Here is a 12,948-nt window from a genome sequence, read left to right as displayed (position 1 = left end):
GTGGCTGGTCCCCTGACGCCCTGAGAAACGTGGCTCGAGAGGATCCGAGTTTCCTAAATGAGTCACCTGCCTTCTCTTCCCTTTGCTTTCATGCCTCCCCCAGGCTGGGTCAGTCCTGTCAGCTGCAGCGATACCTGCATGCTGGGGTTACAAGGAGATGGGGGTGTGTCTGGTCTCCCAGGGAGATTCGGTGACTGAGGATGCTGTCATAGCAGCCAATATGTCCTTTTTTTTTTCACTTTTAATGAAGTTCAGTTACTAGGTTTTCTGAGGCACAATGATGTCCTTGTGAACAATTGGTGATCAAGGAAGCAAACAAGTGTGGGAAAATGATCCTGCCCTGAAACCTAAAAAACGGCAAAACAGTAAAGAGCCCTGAAGAGCCCATGAACCTCCTCATGGGGCAGTGAGGAGACACCTCAGTAATGGCTTAAAAAAAAAATGAGACGATACTGAAGAAAAGATAAACTAAATTTTGGGTCTCCTATGGGTAAAGAGATTGTGGTTTATATTTTATAGGCCTGTATTTTCATAATTATTTATTTTTCTTTGTTGCATTTAGAATTAGTTGCAATAAATGTGATTTTTTTAAAATTAAAAAATTGGGATATATGAAGTCTAATCCCTTTGTGATATTTCTGTACTGTGAGACTCCACATACAAAAGTGAAGCCCAGACTGTCTATCTCTAACGAACCAGAGAGAAGTGGTCATATCCTGCAGGCTGGTCTGGCCTCCAGGCGTCTGGCCATCCTCCCAATCTTGGGCACGCCTGCGTCACTGGTGCTTCCTGCCAGGCTGTGACTCTGCCCAGGTTTCAGGAGCACCTGGAACAGTTTTCCTGGGGGTCCTGCTTTGTCCTGGTTCCTGGAAGCACAGGCTTTTGATGAAGGACTCTCCCCACCGCCAGGTCAATTGGTGATTGCCCCCCAGGCTGTATTTCTCGCATGAGGCGCAGAGAGTGTGGGTGTGGTGTCCCCGCCCTGGAGCCAGCTCTAGGACTGCACAGCGGCCTTGCCTCCACCCCTCATCTGGGAACAGGGCGGTGGGGAGGAGAAGGAACCAGGGTCTTGATCTTTCTGTGTCTCGAGAACATGGGAACACATCGTCCCATTGCCTTGCACCATTCACAGCCCAAGCTTGTGTGAAGTATTTATTTTATAACCTCCCCTGACAATGATGAATTTTATATAAGCAGCACATAAAGTGGTGATTTAATACCCTATCAAGCAAGATCTAAACAATAAGGAACAGATAAGTTACTTTATCCAGGGAACATTTGTCTACTGCAGGTGGAAATGAATCATGGCTTCCTCCTCGGCAGCTCCTGATAAGCCTGTGAGATTCTGTCCTGTTCGCAACTGTTAGTTTATAAGCTATACCTTTCCTTCTATGATGTTAGTTACAAGCTCTACCTTTCCTTCTATGATGCTTATTTCTTGCCTGTTCGGCACTGTTACAGTTACAAGCTCTACCTTTTTTTCTTCGATGTGTATTTCTTGCCTGTTCACCACTGTTAGTTACAAGCTATACCTTTTCTTCTGTGATGTATATTTCTTGAAGGCATGGACTAAATCCTAATTCCACAGTATTCGATGCACATACTCAAGAGACACTTGTTTGAATGAATGGATTAATGGAAAAGAGAAGTGGTGACTTCCGTTTTAATTCATTATGCCAAACTTTGTTTACATACACAATTTTATGGTCCTTTGGATAAACTGAGCTTCCATGCAGGGTGGTTAGAGATTGTGGGAGTGCAGCAAATGGCTCTGTGTCTCTAGGCTCACGAAGGGCTTGAGGGACTTCATGGCGGCACCTGTGTTGAAAACTCAGTTCTGCAAATCCATTCGATGATCTGCCAGCACACACAGCCCTGCTTCCCAGCTGATTTCTGCACAGAGGCTTCTCCTGAACACCCCAGGTTAACGTAGGTTCAGCCAGAACTGCTGCACTTCCACAGCAAGCGAGGTGCTGCAGGGATGAGGGAGAAGGGCAGGACCCGGATCTTCCTGGGTCCCAGGGCCCGTGTGGGGACACTGCCTGGCCTGGCTCTTGTTGGGGAAGTCAGAGAAATGATGGCGTGGAGCCTCTGTTGGCAGGATCCGCTTGCTCAAACATGGATCCCAGGTCTGTGTGTGGGAGGCAAAATAGAAATTTATGTGGATATCATCAGTAACATAGCTAATGCGGGCTTCTTCCGTAGGGTGGCTGACCCTCTCGCTCATCTGCTGAGCAAAGGTGCGTCCCGGCCTCCTGGGCCTCCACAGTGAGCTTTTCCCAAGCTCTGTCCACTCTGTGGAGATGGCCGGAGCCAGGGCAGACATGCGGTGTTTGTAACTTTTTTTTTTTTTTTGAGATGGAGTATTGCTGTGTCACCCAGGCTGGAGTACAGTGGTGTGATCTCGGCTTAGTGCAAGCTCCGCCTCCCGGGTTCACGCCATTCTCCTGCCTCAGCCTCCCAAGTAGCTGGGACCACAAGTCACCCACCGTCACGCCCAGCTAATTTTTTGCCTTTTTAGTAGAGACTGGGCTTCACCGTGTTAGCCAGGATGGTCTCGATCTCCTTACCTCGTGATCCACCCGCCTCAGCCTCCCAAAGTGCTGGGATTACAGGCGCGAGCCACCGCACCCGGCCAGGTGTTTGTCAGTTTTTGAAAGCTGCATTTAAAGAATGAAATAGACCGAACAGAATTACTTACTTTTGAATATTTAATACTTAGTCTACAAGAACACTTAAATATAGTTAATGTATTCAAATAATAAGGAAGAACTTTCCAAAGCAAAAGTACAAACCTTTTACTTGGCAGGGATTTCACTCTGTTTCTAAAAAGGCAGCAAGCACTTTTCCTGAAATAGACTCGTCTGTTCCTCTACATAGACCCTACTAACATTTTAGCTGCATTTCTGCTGTATCTTCATGTGATAGATGATAGAAAATTCCTTGCTACTGGAACTTCACGATGCTTTCCTTTTAAACATCAGATAGAAAGTATGGATAGTAAATCTCAGATTAGTTGCCATTCTCGGTCTTGGTAGAGCTGCCACCAACAGCCTCTGTCAGTTACAACAGAGTGTGTCTCCCCAGCAACCAGGCTTAGATTGCAGACCGAGCCAGACTCACCCAGGATTGAGTGCAATGTCTTCCAAAGCTGTAGCCGCTGCTCTCAGAGGAGACTTGAGCCCTCCCTTTGATGCCTGCACGTGGCTGTTCTCAGATCACAGCAGCTGCAGCAGCATCTCGGAGGATGCCGGCAGGGGTGTCCTGGGTATTGACACCACAGCAGTGGCCTGCAGTGTCGGAATGAAATGGGCCGTGACACTGAGCAGCCTAAAGGAGTCCACAGCCACGTTTCAAAGGTGCAGCGGCCCGAGGTGAACCCCAGAGCACTGAGGAGCCTGGAGTTGACCTGTCTCGAGTCCATTGAGAGAACTGGCTCAATTCTGTACCTGTGCGGGCAAAAGATGACTGTTTGGGCTTGGCCCCTTCCCAGGCCAGGGCTAGGAAGGTTGTCTGCACAGCTAGTGGGAGCTTGACTCTGTTCACACTCGGGGCTGAGTCCCGCTCCTTTCTGTGAGCCCAGGGAAGATAGACATGCCGAGCTCTCCTGTAAGAGGCCCCTGATGAGTCAAAGCTGAGCGCCAGGATGGTCGGCCTTGTGTGCGGGGCAGGTTCGGAGTGGGCACGTGCTACGTGGGGGCCCGGCTGCTGTTGTCACTAATTGGGCTCAGCAGACGCTGCCGGTGGACATGGCTCCTGTGGTACTTGGTGATTTTCTTCTCACAGGAGGTACTTGACGGGTTTCCGTGCGGTGAAGGTGTCGGTGCTCTGACAGGCAGCCTGACTGGAGGAAGGCTCTGGTGGGGTTGTGCTCCGAGGCCTCGTTCCTCTTAAGGAACAGAAAGGGGGTTTGGGATCCTGCTTCCGGCTGCGCTCGCTTGCTAGGTTCTTGGCCTCCACGGCCGGGAGGAGCTGAGCCCCGGCCTGAAACTTGGACCCGTTCCACAGCCTCCGTTGCGCTTGTGGTGGTATGCGGGATGTGGCCCTTGGAACTCCAAGCCCTACCCTGGTATGCCACCCGTTGGGGCGTCTCAGGCACCCGCTGTGTGCCAGAATCCGTGGTGGGGTGGGCGGTAGCAAGGGCTATGGGGTAGAGGGGACACGGTACGCGGATGATGCTGAGAAGCATCAGGGATGCACTTGAGGCAGTGACAGCAGAGCTGAGACCTGCAAGGAGGGGACTGGCTGTGGGTGTTGGGGCTCAGGGAGCTGCCTCTACCAGAGCCACAGTGCTCAGTGAGGGCAGAGCGGGGTACTGAGGCCTGGGGAAGCCGTGTGCACAGATCGCATCAGGTATGTAGGTCTGCCGGGCTGTGCTGCCCTTCTCAGTCCTGGCTGGGCCTGGGGTCCCGGAGGGATCTGAGGGTCCTGGCATCTCCCTCTTCTTGCTTCCCTGTTTCTTCCTGGTCAAGGGCTGCTTGTTTATTGCAATTCTGGCAGTTATTCTGAATATTAAGAGGAGTTTCACAAAATTGTAGGGGGAGAGGGACCAGGGATTCTTTTTTTTTTTCTCCCCCTGATTTTACACGGAGGCTTCTGCTGTCACTTAGTGTGGAGACAGAGTGCAGATGTTCTGTATTTTTGTCCAGGAAGAGAAGAGCTTCTGAGAAGTCACAGATCTGATCGTTGCAATAGCACTGACATTTTAAAATGGGAGAATGCTGACGTCTATAATAATCAGAGTGAAATTTCGGTAGCTTCAATATAAAGATGCTTAGATGATCTTAGAGCCACTTCGTCCATAGATCCTTCTACAGAGTGGAGTGTGACATCTCTACCAGCCTCTGATCAGTGGCCGCCTGTGGCTGACTGAATGCTTGAAGTGTAAATGAGAAACTGAATTTCTAATTTTTTTTAATTTTAGTCAAATTTAAATAGCTATATGGGCCGGGCACCATGGCTCATGCCTGTACTCCCAGCAGTTTCAGAGGCCGAGGTGGGTGGATCATGTGAGGTCAGGTGTTCGAGACCAGCCTGGCCAACAGAGTGAAATCCCATCTCTATTAAAAATACACAAAATTAGCCGGGCCTGGTGACAGGCGCCTGTATTCCCAGCTACTCGGGAGGCCGAGGCAGGAGAATCACTTGAACTCGAGAGGCAGAGGTTGCAGCGAGCCGAGATTGTGCCACTGCACTCCAGCCTGGGTGACAGAGGGGGACTCTTGAGGAAAAAAAAAAGATTTTAAAAACCCTACATGCCCCTAGTTGCTTCTGTAGGAGACGGCATGGTTCCAGAAGGTAGACTTAGTGTTGAGGACTCTGCAGCATCAGGCTTGAGACAGTCTCCCTTCCTAGCAGCGTGTGCCCCTGGGCTGCCCTTCTACCAGAAGGGATGGTGGCATCTCTGGGAGGTATCTGTGGACTCAGATCGGTGTGGATTAGTGACTTGTGTTACTCACAGATACTTAATTTTATGGGTAAATGAATACCTGGACTTGCTGCACCTTCAGGGCGAGATTCGGGAGTAGGGAGTGAAAAGTGACAAGGGGACCCAGGGCTTATTCTGCCGCCCCCAGGACCTGCTCAGGGCGTCTTCCCCTCTGAAGCTGCAGCGCCTGCCTGGGGCACCCCTCCTCTCTGAAGCCCCAGCACCTGGTCGGGGCATCCCTCCCCTCTGAAGCCCCAGCACCTGGTCGGGGCGCCCCTCCCCTCTGAAGCCCCAGCACCTGGTCGGGGCGCCCCTCTCCTCTGAAGCCCCAGCACCTGGTCAGGGAACCCCTCTCCTCTGAAGCCCCGAGACCCTCCTGGCCTGCGGTGCTGCTTCTCCAAATGCTGTCCTTGGCTGTTTTCCAGGAGTCACCGGCACCCGATCAGGCTGCGTGTGTCACTTCTTCATGGATCTGGGGTGTCGGTGAAGTCAGTGAAGCTCATTTGTCTCATCTTCCTCATGTGCCGTATCTCACCTGTTGTCTGTCTGAGTTCGTGTGTGTGCGTGTTGTGCGTTCTCAGGCTGTATTCGGTGCTTAGGTGACAAGAACGTCTTAGCGCAATGGACTGTGTGCTCCAAAGGACACTGTGTGTGAATCGAGACACGGTTTACTTGTGGGGTTTAAATTTCCTGGGTGTTGGAGGCAATTAGGGGGAAACAAGGTCTAAAAAAGCCCTTGGGGAGAAGGAAGGCAATAAAGAAAAACGTAACTTTATACACACTTAGCAGTTGATTCAATTTGAAGGTGAATTTTGTATTTTGGGGACTCCTAAAGTTACTGTTTGTTGGGATTCCTTGATGAGCTTTTCTTGTTTTCTGTCAAGTAGAAAGTAAAATGCATCAGTTTTGTCTTTAATTTTGACTGACTAGAATCTAATTCCCTTTTTCTCCCATTCACGTTAGGGTGGGGATTGGACTACAAGAGCTATTGGATCTCTTTATTTCTGATCTTAAATGAATTTTTTTATTCACTTTTTTTTTTTTTTTTTTTTTTTTTTTTTTTTTTTGGTGAGTTGCTATTTTTTCCTTCAATGTACTGTTCTTTGGTTTGGAAAATGTTATATTTGTACTGTGCTTAAATGTACACAGTGGTTCTAAATTGCTACTTTTCTTTAAAGTTAGATATAACATCATAATTAAAATGTCATCCATAAATCAGGCACAGTCTGAGGCCTGGAGACCCCTCTTGTCACTTCCTTCCAGCTGTGTCTCCTTCCCCGGCCACGTTGCCTCTGGCCACGTCTCCTCCTTCCCGGCCACATCACCTCTGGCCTCACTGCCTGACACCCTCCCTCCTGGTGACCTCCAAGGCTCCTGCTGACTGCCCTCCCGAGGGTCTGGTTGAGGCTCCTTCCCCGTTTTCTGCTCCTGAGTGGGTCTCAGGGCCTGGATGTTTCATAGGATGCAAGTTTCTTCCCTTCCAGCCGTGGGTCTCTGGGTGACAACTCCAGAGAGTGCACAAAGCTCTCCTTACCTACCTGGGGGCCCTGAACCCTGACCTCCAGGGCTTGTCTGCAGGGTGTGGGGCAGACTCATGCATGAATTGGACTAAAAAGGTGCTTCCAGGAATCCTTGTTTTAAGTGCACTGCAGCAGAGATGGGGAGAGGGGACCACCTGGTCTGGCAGTTAATTCCTCAGAAAAGTTAAGCATAGAATCACCATACGACCCAGTAATTTCACTCCTAGGCATATGCCCAAGAAAATTGAAAGTGTTTTTACCAAAAAATCTTACGTAAGAGTCTTCATAGCGGCATTATTCCTAATAGTAGAAACAGCCCAGGTGTCTGTCAACAGATGAATGGATAAAGACAATGTATGCACAATGGAATCTCACTCAGCCGTAAAAAGGAACAAAAGAACGTGTGCTCCAACCCAAATGAGCCTTGGACGTGAAAGATGCCTGCGCCAAAGGTCACGCACTGTGAGATTCCACTCACCTTGGACGTGAAAGATGCCAGCACCGAAGGTCATGCCAAAGGTCACGCACTGTACGATTCTTCTCACAACAGGTGTCCAGAATGGGCAAATCCAGAGAAACGGAAGTCGGCTGGCGACTGCCACGGGCTGGCGGAAAGAAGGAGCAGGTGCTGACTCTTTAATGGGTTCAAGGTTTCCTTGGCCAGTAGTGAAAAATTCCCGGAATTACATAGTAGTGGTTGATTGTTGTACAGCTTTGAGAATATGCTAAAAAGACTGAATTGTATCCTTTAATATTGGGGCTTTTATGCTTTGTAAATTGCTTTTCAGCTTAACAAGGAACTCAAGAACTTCTTTGGTGTTGGTACTTAGAATGTGAAAGAGACAATACCCAAAACATGTTACTATGTAACTCATGTCCCCAGAGAGTTAAACTTCATTAAAGGATGTGTTTAAGCCTAGGAGACACAATGATCCTATACTATATGTTACAGCCCATCTTACTGATTTCTGTCTCACATAACAACCATATTCAGGGAAAACCGACATGTAAACGTGCGCTGAATGCTATGTAGAGGCACATTCCTCTTACCCGGATGGTCTTTAGTGGTGCAGTAAGAGATACGGTCATAGAAACGTTAGTTTAATTTCCATGGCAACAGGAATTTGGCACATCTGATGAGTTAGATCTACCTGCACAGCTCCTAATAGGGTTGCCCATTTCTGTATGGTGTCTGTGTACGTTCTTGCTGTGGAAATAAGTGATAGTACCTGCATAAACACTTGCCTGGAAACGCGCACGAAGCTGGTGAAAGCAGAGGACAGGCGAGAGGGTAGCATGGCTCAGCCCTGGCAAAGGAGACAGTTATTCCGAATGCAGAAGATTCAGGAACACGATCCTTGGGAAGACTGGTGAATTCCGTGGATCTCACCACTGTCGGGTTGTATCTGTGCAGCCAGTTTACCGGAGCCGTCAGAACCGCATGTGTTGGTATCAGTGTCATCACTCAACGCTTCTGACTTTTCCTGGTGCTGAGGATGACTGCATGTGGTGGAATCAAAGTGCTCACTTAGCACAGATCATCAGATCCCAGTTCTTTTCTATCAAGGGGGGCAGGGTTAGGACCCCCCCACTCCCTAATCGTATAAGAACTGGGATCCGATGATCTGTGCCGTCGAGAGAGGCAGGGTTACAACAGCCCACTCCCCAATCCCATTGTTGAAAATAATAGTTGGCTTGGGAGGGTTTTTACTCCTAAGGTTGAAGCCGTGCATTTCTGGAGTCTGGGCTGTCAGCCGTGGTGGCTGGGGAATGCTGGGGCTGTGGTCGCCCGGCCGCCAGCATCCCTGCTGGTGGGTCCTGCCTCTTTGACACCGTTCCTTTCTGAAGCTTGCTTTCCCCGGTCCTGGAAGTAGCAGCACTGGAGGAATGGCCTCCTTCCTACAGCGAAGCTGTGCCAGGAGAGGAGAAATCATAGAGCTCTGTTGAAGGATATGATGTTCGGGGCACCACACCATTCGTTCTGCTTCTCAGCGGTGCCTCCTGGTTGATGTTACCATCACCTGGCATTGCCCAGGAGGTAACTCGCAGATGCCACACTGATGGAAAGCCGCAGGAGCGTGGTTCGAGTCCAGGGCCAGCTGGAGCATATCAGCAAGGTCGGGCTGGACACCTGTGGTCCACCCAGTGGGTGGGTCTGTGGAACTGGGGTGGCGTGAGAGCCAGAGGGTCCTGGTAGAACCCTGCCAGACGACAAGAAAGAGGCCCATGAGGAGAGGAACCAGTGGGATCGAGACAGGGAACCGAAGGAGGAGGTCAGGAAGGAGCGAGCTGTCACAGGGTGCACAAGCAAATGCACCTTACAGGATGCAAGATATTGGAGACGGTAATTATAGATGACTTTTCTCAGTCTTTTTATTGTGGTAAAATTACATAGCACTCTGTTTTTAAGTGTATGGTTTGGTGGCATTAACTGTGTTCACACTATCGTGCCGCGATCACCACCATTGATCTCCAGAACTTCCTGGTCTCCCCACACTTGAAACTTGGTCTACCAAACACTAGCTCTCCTCCTGCCCCAGCTCTGGTAAGCGCTACAGATTGCTTGTGAAATAGGCTTTTTCAGAAGAGAAGGGGCAAGAAGAGCTCCCAAGACTGTCTTGAGATTTGAGGAAGTGTTTTAGGTTTTGCTCTCTGGTTCCCAGTGTAAAGGAACTATTGAAGACGTGGGAAGGCGAAGGTCTGTGATCTCAGGAAGTGCTGGGCTGGGCAGCTATCCCGCTGTGACGGGGGTACGTGCCCTCAAACCCGCCTGAGATAATCGCGTGAGGATGGTGCTGCATTGTGACAGCTCTGAACTTGGTCTCCTTGAACGTTGCCAAGTACACAAGCTTTGGCGGTTACCGTCTAGTGTCTGCGGGAGACTTAGAATTTGAACATTGTTGACCGCAGAACATACTCACTCTGATAACACTCTACCTGTTCTCATCAATAGGAAATATGCTGTGTCCTTTGTTTTCTTGTTTTCTTTTTCTTTTTTTTTTTTTTTTTTTGCCTTAATATTCTGTGTTGCAGTAGCAGTAGTTGCAGCAGACGCTACTTCTGGTTCATGGTCATTGCCAAACACAAGCTTCTGGAAACCGTGTGAACAATGAAGGGGAAAGTGTTTTTCCGCAAAGGGCTTTTTTGAACATCTTGTTTTTCTCTGGAGTATCTGCTGTGGTGTAAAACATTTTCACATTTAGGGGTTGGTAACGTGTTTTTTACTGGTCAGCTTTGAAATCCCGTGTTTCTGCATGTCATGGGGCTGCTTTATCCTGTTACTCTATGATATCGCTGGTTTGCAAAACTATTGGTTATTTCACTTTAAAAACCAAAGCAGCTTACAGTATGAGTGTGATTCCTGCAAGAATTTAATTGTAAAATTGATTTGTGTTCAATAAACTTACTGGAATGACTAGATCAGTGGACAAAAGAACACGTCAAGTCTCTGGGCCAGGAAGGACTTCCAAATAATACACGTGATACACAGTAATTACTTAACAAAAGATTAGATTTAGTACATAAGTATTTAAAACCTCTATATTTTCTATTCTAGCCATTCCGCAGTGCCCATGAGGGTGGGCTGCAGGACAGCCTGTGGAATGCAAGGTCTGTGGGCGCTCAGGTCCCTGGTATAAAATGGCATCGTGTTTGCATATGACATACACACATCCTCCTGCAGACGTTCAGTCATGTCAGGGTTGCCCATAACAGCTGTACCATGGACATGCCATGCGAGTAGTTGTTAAACTATATTGTTTAGTGAATAATAATAATAAAGTCTGAATGCTTAGTACAAACACATTAAAAAGATATTCTTGCTCTATGGTTGGTGGAATCCACAGGCCTGGAACCCCGGGAGAGAGCATAAACTCTAGAAGCAAAACGAACAAATAAAGAACTTGAGGTCATCAGGGACGGGTGTGGGATCACACTGAATCTCGTGTGTTTTGCTGTCTGTGTCACTGCAGAGTGTAAACAGGAACTATTTTTAGCTTAAGGTAAAATAGGTAACGGGAAACACTGTGGAATGGGCACGAAGGTGCGCCCCTCATTACCACGTGTTACAGCCAAGCCTCTGCCTCCTGGGGAATGATCTGTTCTGTGGGGAGACTAGACGTTGATGATTTCCGGATATGTGAAGGGAAATGCCCTCCGAGAAGCGTGGCTTTGGCCGGAGCACGTCAGACGAGAGTTAGCGTGTCATGGAGTTTCCACAGTGCCCCTCAGCCCTGCTTCTTCTCTCCCCACCCCTGTTCCTGACTCTTACCAAGGGAGGAAATTTCAACCCCGCACAGGGCTGTGGGTCTCTGGGGCAGGTGCTGCCTTCTCCTGAACAGGCTGCGGCAGAGGAGGGTCTGGCCTTACTTGAACTGTGAGAGATGCTCTCGGAGATCCAGCATCCTGCAAACCCAGGTGCTGAAGGTTCCTCCTTCACCGTCCTGCAGGGAGAGGGCGCTTTTCCTGTTTCCCCTCAACCTGAGCTGACGTCTTGTCTGTTCTGTACACCTAGTTCTCAAGAGCAGTTATTGTTAATCATCCAGCAGACAAACCCCATAAGATGACAGCCTGGGAGGGTGGATGGGGCTGGAAAGTAGTTTCCTGAATAACAGGGTTCAGTTTCCTGTTTTGGTGTCATTTGACCAAAAGACGCCAAATAATTGAAATATTGTCAGCAAAACACCCATGCTGTATCTGAGTTTTTTTTTTTTTTTTTTTTTTTTTTTTTTTTTTTTTTTTTTTTTTTTTTTAAGGAATGGGTGCAAACATTTAACAGGGACCTGACAAAAGAGAAGGATGTCTTCTCTGCAATGTGAAGGTCGAGGCTGGTTGGCATTTGCCATCTGTGACTAGCAGCGACCCAGGTTGTTTCCCTCCCGATCCTCCAGCTCCTGCTTCAGTTCCCACCAGCAGGAGGAGCAGCGGGAAGGTGCCTTTTCCCCTTTGAAGGGGATGAGGTGAGAGTTGCACCTGCCATTTCGCAAGTCCCTGGAGTGATTCTCCAGCATGGGTGGGAGTTGGGTTTGGAGGCCTGAGCCCCGTGAAGCTGGGGTTGCTGTTCCCTGAGCAGCAGGAGCCTGGACTCTGGGAAGTGGGGTCAGAGGGTAGCCTTTGCTGCATCCACAGGAGGGGCCCCTCGTCTCAGTTGACATCTTCACTGCAGAAGGGAGTGTGGGCTTCATGGTCCATTGATAAATAGAACGTTACTTTTTTTTTAAGCACATCGAACCCTAATTCCTTCAGCGTTTACTAAAGTGGCATTTTGTAATTCCACATGATTTTATCGTTATACCCGCCGGAGGGAATGCTTCCTATAAACCAGAAGCATCTCTGAGACCGTTCTCGGCCCATAGAGAGTTCATTTTCCCAAGGTTGAAGACACAGCCTCAGGAGGGGTTGAGGACACACTGTGACAGCCTCAGGAGGGGTTGAGGACACACTGTGACAGCCTCAGGAGGTCCTGGACATGTGCCCAAGGTGTTTGGGGCACAACTTGGTCTTTCACATTTTAGGGAGACGTGAGACATCAATACATGTGAGATGTTCGTTGGTTCGGTCCAGGACGGAGGGACAGCTCAAAGCGGGGAGGGGTTTCCAGGTCACAGATCAGACAAATGCATTTCTGGTGAACCTTTCCAGAGGAAGCAGTCAGATCCGCATTTATCTCCATGTGCAGATGGCGACTTTGAGTTCTGTCCTCTGTTCATGAGGAATTTCCTTGCGGACTGGTTGTGCGGGAGGTACGTGGCTTTTTTTCCCCCCAGTAGCTGTCTGTTAGGAAAAGCATGGGAGGCAGGTTTACCCTAAGCTGTCCCCCACCTTGATTTCCCTTTAGCTTAGTGATTTTGGGGTCCTGAGATGTATTTTCAGCTTCACACTTCTGAACACACTGGTACTCTAAACAGTGTTGTTAGGAGGCATCTAACTTAGAAGAAGAATCTATTTGGAAGGACTTGAGCACCTTCCTCTTTGAGAGACACAAGCCTCTGTTTAGTTTGC

Source organism: Macaca mulatta, chromosome 3 (genome assembly GCF_049350105.2).
Source record: "Macaca mulatta isolate MMU2019108-1 chromosome 3, T2T-MMU8v2.0, whole genome shotgun sequence".
Classification (NCBI taxonomy): domain Eukaryota; kingdom Metazoa; phylum Chordata; class Mammalia; order Primates; family Cercopithecidae; genus Macaca; species Macaca mulatta.
The sequence above is the reverse complement of the archived record's forward strand: the minus strand, read 5'-3'. Positions refer to the sequence as shown.